A 14,899-nucleotide genomic window follows, 5' to 3' on the forward strand; every position below is an offset into this window, starting at 1 on the left:
ACGGTTCACACATTCTGTCGCGTAGCCGTCTTGTGCTGCGGACGCACCAGGAGATAGCTCTGCTCGGTTGTGCGTGCGTGCGCGCGCGCGTGTGTGTGTGTGTGTGTGTGTGTGTGTGTCTGTGTGTGCGCGCGCTGTGTGTTTCATTGTTAGTTTTTGTTAGCCTATATTTCTAGAGAAATTATTTCATGCGCTTGGTTGGTAATATGAACCACGCGTCCCTGTCATTTGGTTTAGCGTTTCTTTCTTCTAAGGAAAGCCATGTAGCTCAAACAAAATGTGGAAAATCTATAAAAAGTAACTGAAAAGGTCGAGCAAAATACGCATGTGTATTCACAGGAGAAAACACACGTGGTTGTTATATTACCTGATTTGGTTTATCTATCTGAACCATTTTTGTCTCACGGGTACTTTTCCAGAATCGCCTTTATAACAGGGTACTCCGAGAAACAAAATCCTTAAACAAAGCCTAATTAACACAGCAAAATCATTTTGAATAGAATTGCTTGGCGTAGTCACTTGCGCGATAGCGCAGACCTTCCTATTACAAGCCGCGTTAGATCGAAGCAAGCGAGGTTTTCTTCAGCGCTCGATGCGAAGGTTCCCATCAGTGGGACGCAGTCCTCGGGGTGGTTTCCGCATTGCCTTGTCTCTGCCTGCCAGTCTACGTGTTGACGGTTGTTTTCTCTGCATGGTTATTTCACGATGCACTAAATGCATTCACGCACAAACACATCTATGCTTTACTAATGACAAACGCTCGCTCTTCATTCGAAAATTAAGACACAAAGTCAATTCCTAAGTAGCTGCAGAATGCATTGACTTCTGTATTGCTCCACAGTTCAAAAATACTAATATTCAATATGTCACTTTGCTTGACGCCTAAGGAAATAATGACATCAAAACACGGCAAGCTGTTGTGCCTTTGATCTCTCCCAAACATGAATAACAATAGCACAGATGCCAGAATTTCTTCTTCCATGAAGAACCAGCAATCTTCTTCATTTATTCACAAACAAATACCATTTAGGCAGACAATACAGAAAATGGTTCAACTCTAGAGATGTTCAATGATGAGCCGTACTTGAGCAGCTCATGATTCTGTCTATCAATGCAACTGAAGGTGCCATATTGGTGCAAATTGTAATGGCAGTTCAGTTCAATCCAGGCTTTAGCTAGTGCCTTCCATTTTTAATCTCTCATAATGGAAAGCCCTTCCTCTTTTCCTGTGTTCTACTCAGCCTCTAAAGGAACAGTGACAGTGATGAACTTATTCACACTGCGTTAGTATGCATCTCTCTGCATTCTTTATGTAGTGCTACTGTACCCCAGCCTCAAGGCAAATACTCACAACATAAATAATGCGCACTCAGATCTTTTTCGTCTATTCACTTCCTCTTTATTTAGTATTAGTTGGTATATATTATGCAGTTTATATCAGGGGCACCCCAAGAAATATTTTTACATTGTATGGAGTTACTCTAAGTCTTTCTCTTAATGCATTTTCCTCCTTTTCACTCTTCATTTTGGAACTGGCAATTGTACATTCAGATCAACTCACCATGACATCCCTCTACACACTCACATGAATGAAATCCTCAAATGCAAATAATGATTATTTTTCACAAGCTCCACAGTGCACCTCAGGAGGGCTAATCTTAAACAGAAAATAGGTGCAACCCTCAATGGTAACATCTTACTCAAAAGATGCTAGATGGTGCTAATGAGCAGTGTGACAAGGGAACCTGGGCCAATGTAGCCCACCCTACCTCGGTGAAATGGTATTCTGTTCCACCACTAAGGACTCCCGGTCATGACACAGCACAGACTTAAACATGTGTGATATTTAGCTGGAGCTCAGAATGACTACCTCCACTGACCTTGCCACTTGGGAACCCTGCAATTTTAGAGTACTTGAATTCAAGATGAAAACAATGGAACCTACGTTATAATTCACACTGATTGTGTTGTGAATTTCTCATTAATGCACAGTCACTATTGCTCACTGGATTTAAGATCACTTAAACATGCTACAGCAATCAGAGTTCAACAATGGCACTGATAACAGCAATAGACTAAAAGTCCATGTCCTGACGGTAAATGCACAGTGGATGCACATTAGCATAATGAAGAGTACAGATGCATAATAGTAATATAATAATATATATAATAATATTTCTGCATGTTATATATATGTGTGTGTGTGTGTGTGTGTGTGTGTGTGTGTGGTGTGCGTGTGCATGTGCGCGCGTGTGTGTGTACGTATAGTATCTGCAGGCTGAATGTGTTGCATACTGGATATTGCTGATTGCTGTTTTCTGACCATCCCTATCTTTTCAATATTTGTTATCACTCAGACCTTTCCTTACAGAGTAACTGGTTGACATTAAATTGGATATGTTGTTTGTTGTAGTTAAGTAACATTGATTTTATGAATTTTTTATTGTTTATATGTAGTTTTTTATACGAAATTTAAACAATGTGATTTGGAATGCGATAGAAAGGTCATTGCCGTTAGGTGCACTTTAGTCAAGACATGGTGCAATACAATGTCAACGTTAGTTTTAACATCAGAAATTAAGGTATTTTTAATCCAGAATGATACTGGGGTGGCCTGTGGAAGCCTTGGCTAATATTGTGCTCTATTGTGCATAGCGTGGTCCAGGTCAACGGGATCTTCTGACTATGAAGAGAGGTAAATAGAAATGCTTCTGAGCAATAGAGCTGTTCTCTCATTTTCCTTCTACCGGTGGGTCAGCAATGCTGCAATATTCAGGATTATGCTGTTGATAAGCAACTGCTGATGTATTTGTAAAGATGGTGGTGAACTATTTTTAAGACAATTATATGTAATATATTCATTAGCAAGTAACTCAATACCTACGGCAGTGTAGCATGGTGGTTAAGGAGCAGGACTCGTAACCGAAAGGTTGCCGGTTCAATCTCCGCTGGGACACTGCTGCTGTACCCTTGGGCAAGGTACTTAACCCACAATTGCCTCAGTAAAATATCCAGCTGTATAAATGGATAACATTGTAAAGAACTGTAACCTATGTAAGTCGCTTTGGATAAAAGCGTCTGCCAAATGAATAAATGTAAATGTAAATACCTGTTCACATTTGAACGCATTTAATTGAATCCCGAAGTAATTGCTGTTTACATCCATGCCTCATAAATTTAATGTTACTATTCTACATGAATGCTATGAAAAGGTCTCAAATGCAGACAAAGTTTGTAGAGAAACTTTAGTTTTCTGGTTTCTGTATTTTGTATTCTGTCAGTTTACAACTCATTACTGTGTTTCAACAAATACAACTGTGGTTTCGCTCATTATTTTTCGTCTGAAACTTGTTTTGAAATTCTCATAATTGTATTCCAGCATTGAGCCAGAAGCTGTTATGTGCGCCTTCAGGCTGACAGAAATTCTCTCACAGAAACATTATTAAAGACAAGACTGCAGGATGGAGACCACTGGGAGGTGTGGGTTAAACGAAGTGTGACTAAAGCTGCCTCATATGAAATGCTTCTTGTGAAGGTTTCTAATGTGTTAAATAGCAGGGTAATTGGACCTGATTTTACTTCTCAGACTATGCAGAGTGAATGAATGTATTGATAATGAAAAATTGTATACATAGGTTTAATGTGTGTGGGACCTCCAGCTGTTGTACCTACATATGCTCCCCAACGTGTGCCCCATCATTTATTCCCTGAAAGTGAATTGCTGCATTTTTGCTGTTTCCCTTTCAGCTCCTGTTATATCTGTCTGAGCAAAACCACTAATATGACTGGTAATGTAAATGGATGTGAGATTAGATATGGCACAGTGTATTATAATGGATACAGAGCTTTCCTCCTGGCACAAAATTTCGACCTTGCTGCTTGGAGCCCTTGGACGAGAATATCTGCAGTCTTAAAGGAGAACTGGCCTGAAAAATTGGATGGGGTTTATGATGCATATCAAGTACTTACATGCATGATTGAGTAGCCCAAGCTACATCCTGTAAGCCTGGAACCAAGCTCTGCTTTTCTAAGCAATGATGCAAGCCCACCTTGTTACCAGCCTAAGCTTTCCATTAAAATGAATGAAGGAATCCAAACCCCTACGAAAACACTCTTTCTGTTCCCTGATCACAGCGCACACATTTTATCTGGGTTCATCTATTGCATTACAATCTGTGGCTTGTCCTGTGCCGATACATACAATGTTACTGCTGGAACAGGGAAAACCTGTCCAGTTAAACTGCTTAACTTCAGGCAGCTTAAATTGTTATTGCAAAATCTGCATATTCATTCTTCATAGTTGCAGTGTACTACTTCCAAAGCAAGCATTTGATGTTTTTGTCCAAAGGAATGTTTGAAGACAACGTTTTGTTTTGAGACAAAACCAAACTTTGCAGTGTCTGTTTTCTTGTCTGGAAAACTAGCTGAGACTCATAGCACACTCATCGCTTTCATAGCACAGCTACATCTGCTGTTAATGTTTTTAATGTGATGATAAAACAAACCACCAGGGTGTCCTACTGATCACAAGGCTGTTGGGAAGAATGGATAAGAAAGCTATCGATGGAAGTAATTTCATATGCGCTTCTGTGGAACATTTTCCAAAATGCCCAAAAAAAGATGATATACACTATATGGACAAAAGTATTTGGACGCCTGACAATTACATTGTAATGACATTGTATTCAAATACATATACTTTAATATGGAGTTGGTCCCCCTTTTGCAGCTATAACAGCTTCCACTCTTCTTGGAAGGCTTTCCACAAGATTTTGGAGTGTTTCTGTGGGAATTTGTGCCCATTCATTCTGTAGAGCATTTATGAGGTCAGGCACTGATGTTAGATGACAAGGCCTGGCTCGCAATCTCCATTCCAGTTCATCCCAAAGGTGCTGGATGGGGTTGAGGTCAGGGCTCTGTGCGGGCCAGTCAAGTTCTTCCACACCGAACTCATCAAACCATGTCTTTATAGTCCTTGTTTTGTGCACTGGGGCACAGTCATGTTGGAATAGAAAATGGCCTTCCCCAAACTGTTTTGCCACAAAGTTGGAAGCATAGCATTGTCCAAAATGTCTTGGTATGCTGAAGCATTAAGATTGCCCTTCACTGGAGAGAAGGGGCCTAGCCCAAACCCTGAAAAACAGGTGTGGCCAAATACTTTTGTCCGTATAGTGTATGTACCATCATGACAACAGGAATCATCACCAAGAATAGTCTCTGATTGTTGTCAGTTTGCCCATGACAATATTCCTCTATTAGTAGGATTTGTGAGGATCATGTCCAGTTTAATTTTAGCATAGTTTTAAATCTAAAAAAAGAAATTATAACTATATATCTCCCCACACTGCTTAATTCACGAGAAGTTAACTTACAGGGACTCACAGGTTATAGTTAGTCCAGCTAGTCTCATCAATCAGAGAAGAAGGGTCAGGTTATAGACTTGGCCCTTGTCCAGTCATCCAGACACAGTATGAAATGCTTAGTCCTGCATGTAAATACTTGATACATTAAATAAAACATATCAGTCCTATGTTTGCAGGCTCTCAAATGGCTTGGACAGTTAAGGCCCGGTTTGAACACTGAGTGTTACGGTACAGATTCAAACTCAGCAGTGTCATCTGCTGACAATGAGTCAGACCAAGTTGGCTTTGTGCTGTTGGAGACAGAGGTAGGTAATTGATGCAGCGTCTCCTAGTTGCACCACTTGTGGCACCCTGTGGCTTGTTTGAGCGCCTGTGAGTTGCTCAGATAGTTTCAGGTTGATGTGCCTATCCATTTGGTGTCTGCTTCCTGGGGCACTGTGGGACTTGTAGTGTGGAAAATAGTCCTAGTAGGTGTGCCTGTGCATTAGAAGATTGCATTTTCGTTAACCTGCACTCCTGCATGAGTGTTAAAGTTGTCGCAGTAAGAAGAGCCTGATGCACATTTTTAGTTTTTAAAAAGGGGGAAAACGCAGAGATAAAAATAACCAAAAAGCTTATGTTCGACCACTGTTCTAACACATGGCCCGGAACAGTGAACACTAACCCACCAGATAAACAATCTAAAGGAATACATTTCAAAAGAAGTCCGCGGAATGCAAAAACACTCAGTCCTTAGAGGGTTGTTATAACAGTTATCAGGAAACATAATATCCTAAATAGATCTGGTAAGAAGGAAGGGTCATGAACTCCAACAATAACTGGAATAAATGCAACAACATTATTTTTGTGTATTTTTAGTTCTTTGTCTAAAAATTAAAAATAAAATTATTTCTTAAGTATGCTTGGATCTATTCCAATTGCTGTGGGTGTGCAGTTCAAATGAAACTGTTTTCACTAAGTAAAAAAGAGAACAATTTGTTTGAAAATAAGTGCCTGGCCCATATAATTCCATGTATGCAAAAGACTTTGATCTAGCTCATTTTTGGGGGGTATGTTTATTGAACATTGGGTGCTGTTCAGTGCATTAATAATTTTCCCATTGAGAGTTGGAATGACAGAAGAAGGTAAAACTCTTAAGAGGAAATTATATTCAAAACCATATATGTCTCAAGTTCACACACCAGGCACTCTGTCTCCAATCAGTCCACAATACCTTTAAAACACGTCCCATTCTGAAGATACTGCTGGCACTTATAAAAGCAAGACCTGTTGTGAATGTTCCACAGAACTGCCTATTAACACCTGTTTACATTTCATTGTTTACTTTACATTACATTATATTACATTCATTCAGCAAAGGCTCTTATCCAGAGTGACTTCCAGCACAAAATAACAGAAATGTATCCATTCAAGTTGAATGAGCAACAGTGTCAGACCAGGCTATCAACACTCCCAGTTTACATCTATTGCTGAATGTATTTTAAAATGCATACAGTTTTACAACAAATGTATATCATTATGCATCTGGAAAAAGAAATAACTGATTTGTTTGTAATGTATTGTTTAATATTTTTAAATATTTCAATTTGATAAAAGCCTCTCATAATTGTGTCTTTTATTATGTCCTTTGATAACCTCATTTGACATGAAGTATTGTTTTGTTTCAACAATGTGCTTGAGGGTAGCATTTTGATTCAATTGTATCTTTGTAATCTGGTTACTCCACTCTGACCCAGCTGTGTGCCAACTGTGACATTTCAGTGAATCTTTGACACATCTAAGCACACTAATATAATTTCAACTGATGACATCCATAGTGGTAAATGCAATATTCAACATATTCATTGCAGTATTCAACAAATGCATGACCTGATAGGCTGTGGGCTTTTGTATGGGGTTGTGTATGACCATCACATACATGTGCCACCATCCCCCCCATATTTAAGCCCCCCCCCCCCCCCTTCCCACCACCACCACCACCATTTACCATTGTTGCATCAAGGAACCATGGCAACATCACACTGTGCTGTCAAAATCCTTGACAAATTTCAAACACTCAGCCCACCTCATTTGCCTTGATCATAAACACCGCTATAAAGACCAATGGCTTACAAATCTACAGATCCTGTTGGGTCAGTCGTGCGCTGAATGATAATGAGGATTCTCATGCCTCAGCAAGGGCCCACGCATTAATTAAATTATACAAGTAACATCTATAATAATAACGATCATCATCAGCTTTTTTCCCCTTAGCTATTGATTGACACAGGCACACAATGGGAGAGGAAAATAGTAGCATTACTGCCTTTGAGGATTGATTCAATAAATGTGCACGTGGCATTTACATTGTAATAAGGTGTCAATTCAGTGGAGACAAATATACAAAGTCTCCCCCTGGCAAAATACTGAATACAGAAATGTAGGGTCTTCGGGGGGTCACAAAGAGGAGTGGGAGGGTCTTATCAAAAGGGTCACACCAAAAGTGTCCAATCCCAGGCATGCTCATCAGCAGGTTTTTAGGACAATTGGTTCATTCAATGTATGGCCAAGAACAGGTTACATAACAAACATAGTAACTGAACTGGATGACTACCAAAAGTTAATGGAGAACTGAATGATACATGAATATGAGCATCTAAATGTATCTCATCTAATATCAGCATCTAAAATGATATGTGAATGGATGAATGAACAAATGAATGGATTGTGAATGGCCCATTACAAAAATTATATCCTGCAAAAGCTGGCAAAAATGTGATTGAGTTCATAGACATTTCTCTGGAGTAAATTCTACTATTCAAAGACAAAACTGAAACAGAGTGAAAAAATGTATATTCATAAAATAAATGTACCGTGGAGAAATCTTGCATGAATTAGTCAAGGAAAAGTTAAAGTGAAAAAGTTAAAAAGTTAAAATATAAGGAACCAATGAAAACCAAAGGAAAAAAAAAAAACGTTTTGCAATACACTTCACAAATATTTTCATCATATCGACTTTCACAGAACTTTGTGTGCACATATTATAGGATATATAATACCAGGTGAGATAGAATTTGTGCAAAATGACACACAAAGTGGCAGTTGTTGACATCTTTATGGTATACTGTATGGGCCATGGAACATGTGTGTATGTGTATTAGAAATGTGATTCTTATATATGTCTTATGATGGTCTTATGACACCATCAGTGCAAAAACAAGCTAAGAGACATACACTAAATTAACAACTTCAGCTACAGTAATGGTTTGCTAACACCAGACCTAGATGCGTATCTGAAGTGGATCCAGTTAGGGGCCATGGTGTGAGATTACATGCTAGCACTGTTACTAACTGTACTTGCTGCACAATGTTTTCACACAGAACGACGAGTTCCAAAAGCTGAAGATAACGGGGGGATACATTTGTCTAATGGTTGGTGAACCCACTGCTGCCTCCTTATCATTATTTTCCAGATCCATTTTGGATTTGTACTATGCCTTAAAAGACAAATCTCTCTGCTGTTTCATAATTTTATCATGACAAATATCACAAATATCGGTCATATCTGCACTTCTACTATCAATTTCTCATAGATCCATGTTCTCACAGTAGCAACTCATCTCATGCTACACTGTTTTTGTTTTTTAAGGAAAAGCACAGTAAAGGGAAGTGAAATATGAAACCATTGGCATGAAAGTTGACGTTAGCTCTGGGTGCTACCCAAAGGATGTTTGGGACAGATATCTTGTGTAGTTTGAGCCAATATTTTACAAAGAATTACTATTTTTGGCCATCAAAAGGACTGACACAGACGTTGGCTCTTTTCTCATCTGTGATAATGAAGTCAGCAAAAAAAAAAAAAAAAAAATCATTATGCCTTTAATATGTGTTTTTGTTGCCTCTACCTGAGAAATGCAGTCAAGATAATTCAAAATAAAGTGATGGGAAGGTGACAGGTTTTTCAAGTCTAATTTTGTAAGCTTGCTGGACTATCATGTTGTCACCAGCATATCTATTTTTGTTGCAGTGTTAATATTTTAATTCTGTCTTACTTTTATGAACAAAAATGTGATTGTTGTGCATATGTGCTGTGCATATAACGGGCTATGTTTCTCTAGCAGTAACATTACAAATTATCTGCTGTCAGGATGACTGATGAATGCTTAAATATGGTCACATTTTAAAAGTGTCATTAAGACCACATTTATGATCTGCCTACAAAATTTTAATTTGCCCATGTACAGTAATATCAGTATCATTACACTGTGATGAAACTGGAGTAACTCATCATTTCATAAATCCAAACTATACAAGATACAACAACACAAGCTATCTCAATGCCATACAAGCTACAAAACAGTGTATCACTCCTAAATTACCTAGGGTAGAGGCCTGGCCCTAGACCAGACTGGAAAGGTTTATACTGTACCCAAGGCAATATGCAGTTGGACTGTAGTCCGAGTCAAGACGGATCAAATCAATACTTGTGCAAGGTCCAAATGGATTTCACACCAGATAACAACTGAACACTCGTGCAGACAGTGTTGCCACTGTGGGAGGAACTTGGCGAATTCAAGACAGTTGCAAGTCCTCTGCAATCTATTTTTATAACTGACTATTCTACAACATGAGAAACATGCACATTTGAGCAGGAAACAGCTTTAAATTAAAATCTGCTTTAATTTATTGACAAGAGCAAGCACACATTATGGGAAGTGTTTTGCGAGCAACAATAGAGCATACATACATGCATACATTTCCATGTACTAAAAACACATCAATCCACAGCTCTCATAATAATATTGCTAATGCAGATTACACTGCACTGCTGCCACTTAAATCATTGCAGTACATGTCATGTGCCATTATTATAGTTTATTTGTTGTAAATATATTATATTATTAATTTTGTTATCATAGTATGATATGGTTACTGTTATTTCAGACATTACTCCCTCTGTCAGTTATATACCACCCTTTGTGTATAATGGTTCATGATTACTAATATTTATTTATACAGGATACTGCATCTTTTCCTTCACAGAAGCACACACCCTTCTGCGCATAAACAGAACCTCTTGAAACTGACTTGGTATGTTAGAGAGACAGAATACATATACTAAAATGATGACTTCAGAATGTACCTATTGTTTTGAGAAATATGGTCATTGACTATTCTTCATACTCTGACAAGCTGTCACATACTTGGCAGCCAGTGGTGCTGTGTCTCTCCCCTAATAGGGCTGACAACTTCTGTCAGTGTGACATTTGTTAGAGATTGGGGAAGGATAGTTTAATCTTTTCAAAGTATGTTTCTTTTAATAATGTGCATTTTTCACAGTTTAAGATAAAGTGAAGCTGTCTCCCCCTCTTCTGTTTCATAGTAATCCCATAGTTGTCCTTCTCCAGCAAATGATGGCCTTCTCACTAGTCAGACTGTAGTCACAGAGACTGTACCTGGGATATATTTAGATAAAGAGAGCGGAGAGATACTCCTCTAATGTGCAGTTGCTTCTTAGGATTTAATTTGTTACCATGGGTATTTTGGTTTCACTGCCCCAGTGTGTCTGAATAAACCGTTTTGGGTGGTTCATTAATTTAGACCACCCTCATTTGTAGCTGGTGCAATAGCAAGCAGTGCTGGTCTGATGCAAATGTGCAGATCCTGCTGTGCCTTCAGCTGCATTGCTATACCTGCCTGATTCAACCCTTCATTTGAGATCTGAAGAATTCTGAACTGACAGTTTCATTTGTATGCAGCATGGCTATATTCATTGAATGGACCCACCACTTCATTTTTCCATACAGTCATGCCATGAACAGAATTATTGTGTGACAGCTTGAACCATAGTGTAATAGGTATGCTCATTACTTGCTTCTGTGACATTGAGTGCTCTACAAGCGCTTGGTGTTACAGTCCGGCTTTATACAATGATTGCCACACTAATGTAGGTATGAATTATGTATGTTCGAGGGCAGTATTATGCAGGGAATGGTAGTATATAATATCAAAGGCAATAGGTATCATTTATAAATCACTTCTTTACAATCCTGCTGTATGCTGATTGGTCAAACAGTTATAAACAGAACAATTGTTATGGTTATGGATCATGGCTATGAACTAGTTAGGTAAATAGTGTTCAACAATTTAAACGTACTGACTACACTGCCACTTATCAGAAGAAGATGCAATAAAATGACTTTGATGATTTTAATGAAATAGCTTTAGATCTGTTTGGAAAAATATCAGTTGAAATGGTTGAGTAATGAATTTGCTCTCTTCAAAACAGAACCCACTCATACTGGGAGTTCAACATGTTCACACATGATGTGGGTCAGTGAGAAATGACAAAGATCTTCCAGGAATTGCCAGCTACGTAGGGCTCCGGGCAGGACCAAACAGGTATTTCATAGATCTGCTAAGTCTTAAATCAATTCAATTCAATTCAATTTTATTTGTATAGCACTTTTTAAAAGACAAGTTATCACAAAGCAGCTTTACAATGATCCCAGGCCTGAGACCCCCTGAGAGCAAGCCTAAGTCAACGGTGGCAAGGAAAAACTCCCCAATTAACAGGAAGAAACCTTGAGCAGAACCAAGCTCAGAGGGGGAGCCCATCTGCTTCTGGCCGGCACTGGGCAGACAGAATTGGGCAGAAATGTACTTTAAGACATTTGGGTTAGAAAGACAGCAGTAATTAAGACATAGTAATTATGAAATCTATCCTATAATGTCTGGTTCTTGGCACGCAGTTGGCTTGATGGGCAGGGCAGCGAGGTGGCAGGACTGTTCGGTTCTTAGCGCGCAGTTGGCAGTTGGCTTATTTTGGTGTCCGAGAAGGTACAGCTTTTACCCCAAATTTTGTCTTCTTTCTTTAAGCTATTTAGGAAACTATGCAATGCAATTGTATTCACATTAAAATGTTTACTTGTTGCTCTTGAAAACTACATATACAATATAGAGTCCTTTCAGTGGTTGTGTTACTAGTGTGATTTTCTTTCTCAATTTCTTTAAATGCTCTTACAGCATTTCATAGAGAGGTTGACAAAGGTACATTGTACAACAATCACCTCGCTGAGGTGACCAAAGACCAGAGAATGACAATATTTGACAAAATATTTGACAATACAATACAATATTTCTGCAGTGTTCCAGGGGATTAAAAAATGTTCCTGATTTTTAGAGATCCAACAGCTGTGATCCCAATTTTCATGTATGTTTTGAATTCACAGTTCATAAATATATGTCTCATGTTTTAAAGTCTATCCTCCCTTTCATCATTTATTTAAGGTTGTTGGCTTGCTACATATGGCATCACTGGGAACAGCTGGCTTGAAGAAGCTCCTCAGGCAACGGGCTTTCCATTTGGCTGCAACAGGAATTCCTTTCCTTTCCTCATTCCTGTGATCTATTTGATTTACCTGCTGTTTGGCATGATTGCTAAACTTTTAAAAATGAATTACCATGAAACATTAGGCTCGCAAAAAAAAAAAAAAAAAAAAAAAAACCTAGGCTCATAAAGATGTTAAGAAGATTGTTCAAATTGTTGCATAACGTCTGACGTATCCCTTAAATGATCTGATGTGATACTTGTGATGTCAGACCGAAACAAATTAATTATTTAATATCAGATTAAATACATTATGCAAAAATGTGGACATTTATACTTTTTATTTATTAAAATTACATTTGAGCTTGTTTGAAAAGCTCCAAACTTGGTTTTTAAGTCAGCTAAAAGTTACATTAAAATAGAACTAAGAATGAAATATTAAGCAATGTAACAAACATATTGGATTTATGTTGCTATGTCATGTAAAAAGAACAAATAGCTCTGAAAATAATTACATGTTCAATAATAGCCAAACAATAAATTGTCCCTTTATTACATCCAGTTCTTACTTCAAGCTCAAGGTTGAAAGTTCTGCTGATGCCAGGCGTTCGTTTAGAAAATTATTGCCTTTGTAGTACTGGTCCAGCACAGACAAATCATTTACCAAAGATAAAATTAAAGATAATTTGATTTGTGAGCTGACACTCCTCCAGAACTAGCAATTGTCACCCAATGCTTCTTCATGTCATAATATCCCACTGTAGTATATGGGCGCTAGAAGGATTGGGTCTCTGCACTCATCCCCCAGCCGCTATACACACCTAATCATCCATATCATCTGCTTGTTAGTCTTGCACAACTGCTGTATTTCATATTATAGTATTGCATTTAGCTGTTAAATATGAATTGTGATCTCAGTTCTGCTGGCACTGAGGCAGAATCATTCAAGCATTCACAAGATTCCAACTCAATGTTAATGTTTTAAATGTAAGAATGTCATAGGTATGTGAGCTGTACTGAAGCTACCTGCAGCACACCTGACTGTTTATTTAAGATACCACTCAGAGCATTAGTATTATCCCGCTGCAAGAAATTATATAATTTATTTTGGATTTGTTACACATTTGTGCTGCCTTTTGGATAGCTGTGTGTTACGCTGCTTCTTGCACTGCATTGGCTTATCTGTAATTTATATTCTGCACTTGTGCCTTGTAATGCTCTATAATTGGCCCTGTACAAAGACATCTGCAGAAATAATATGTAAATAATAACATGACTTAATGTTCCAATTTTTTCCAACAGACTTGTCATTCTTGACGGATTAAAAGAAATATTACAAACATACACAGTATACGTTTCACACTATTTGTCATACATGTTTAAAACACAAAGAATGCATCCACAAATCCATTAGACAGCTCATTTAGTTGGCTAAGCCTTACTCTTCATAATAAGAATTCAAATTAACAACATGCAAGCTTCATAGCTGAGAGTGTTGACCTGCTCTTACCGTATAATTTGCATGTTAAAATGAACATGGCCAGCTAGTCACCTCGTGAGCATACAAGCCTAATGACAGTTTGTACAGCAATCATATACATCAGCAATTTAAGTAGTGAGAGTTATTATTTGGTATATTAATCTAGCAAACTTGACCTTGCTTCTCATTACACAAAAAGCTTTGTACAAATCTCTGTGTGTCTGTTAGGGAGAAGGGGAAATTGCTGCTGGGCTGCCTGTGTGGCTGAAAGAGCCAGAAACTGGCCAATACCGTTGTTCTAGTTACTGCGGCAGTACATAATGAAACACATTAAAATGCACCTAGCAAATAAGGGGTTCTACATGGGCAAGGTACATCCTGTGCTTTGCTCGTCCGCTGAACCCTTAAATTAACATGATGTATGGTCACTATGGTAATTTTGCAATTTGGAAATTGTTATACAGGACTGCTCAAGTATACTAGTACAACCATTAAATATTTAGTGTCACTGTGCTATTTAATAATTTTAAGTGCTCTGACATGCAGGCAAAGGTTTCTTATAAGCTTTTACTTTCTAGTTTAAATAAAAAAAACTCTCCCTCTATGATGTGATATCTGTTGGCAGGGAGGAGGGGGATGATTGTCAATGTCAATACATCTATTTACATCATACTGGTATAAAAAGCAGTATAAAAAGAAGTTTGTTGGTTTTCTTCAGAGAAAACTAAATTTTCCCTCATGTCACAT

The sequence above is a fragment of the Megalops cyprinoides genome, chromosome 4 (assembly GCF_013368585.1).
Source record: "Megalops cyprinoides isolate fMegCyp1 chromosome 4, fMegCyp1.pri, whole genome shotgun sequence".
Taxonomy (NCBI): Eukaryota; Metazoa; Chordata; class Actinopteri; order Elopiformes; family Megalopidae; genus Megalops; species Megalops cyprinoides.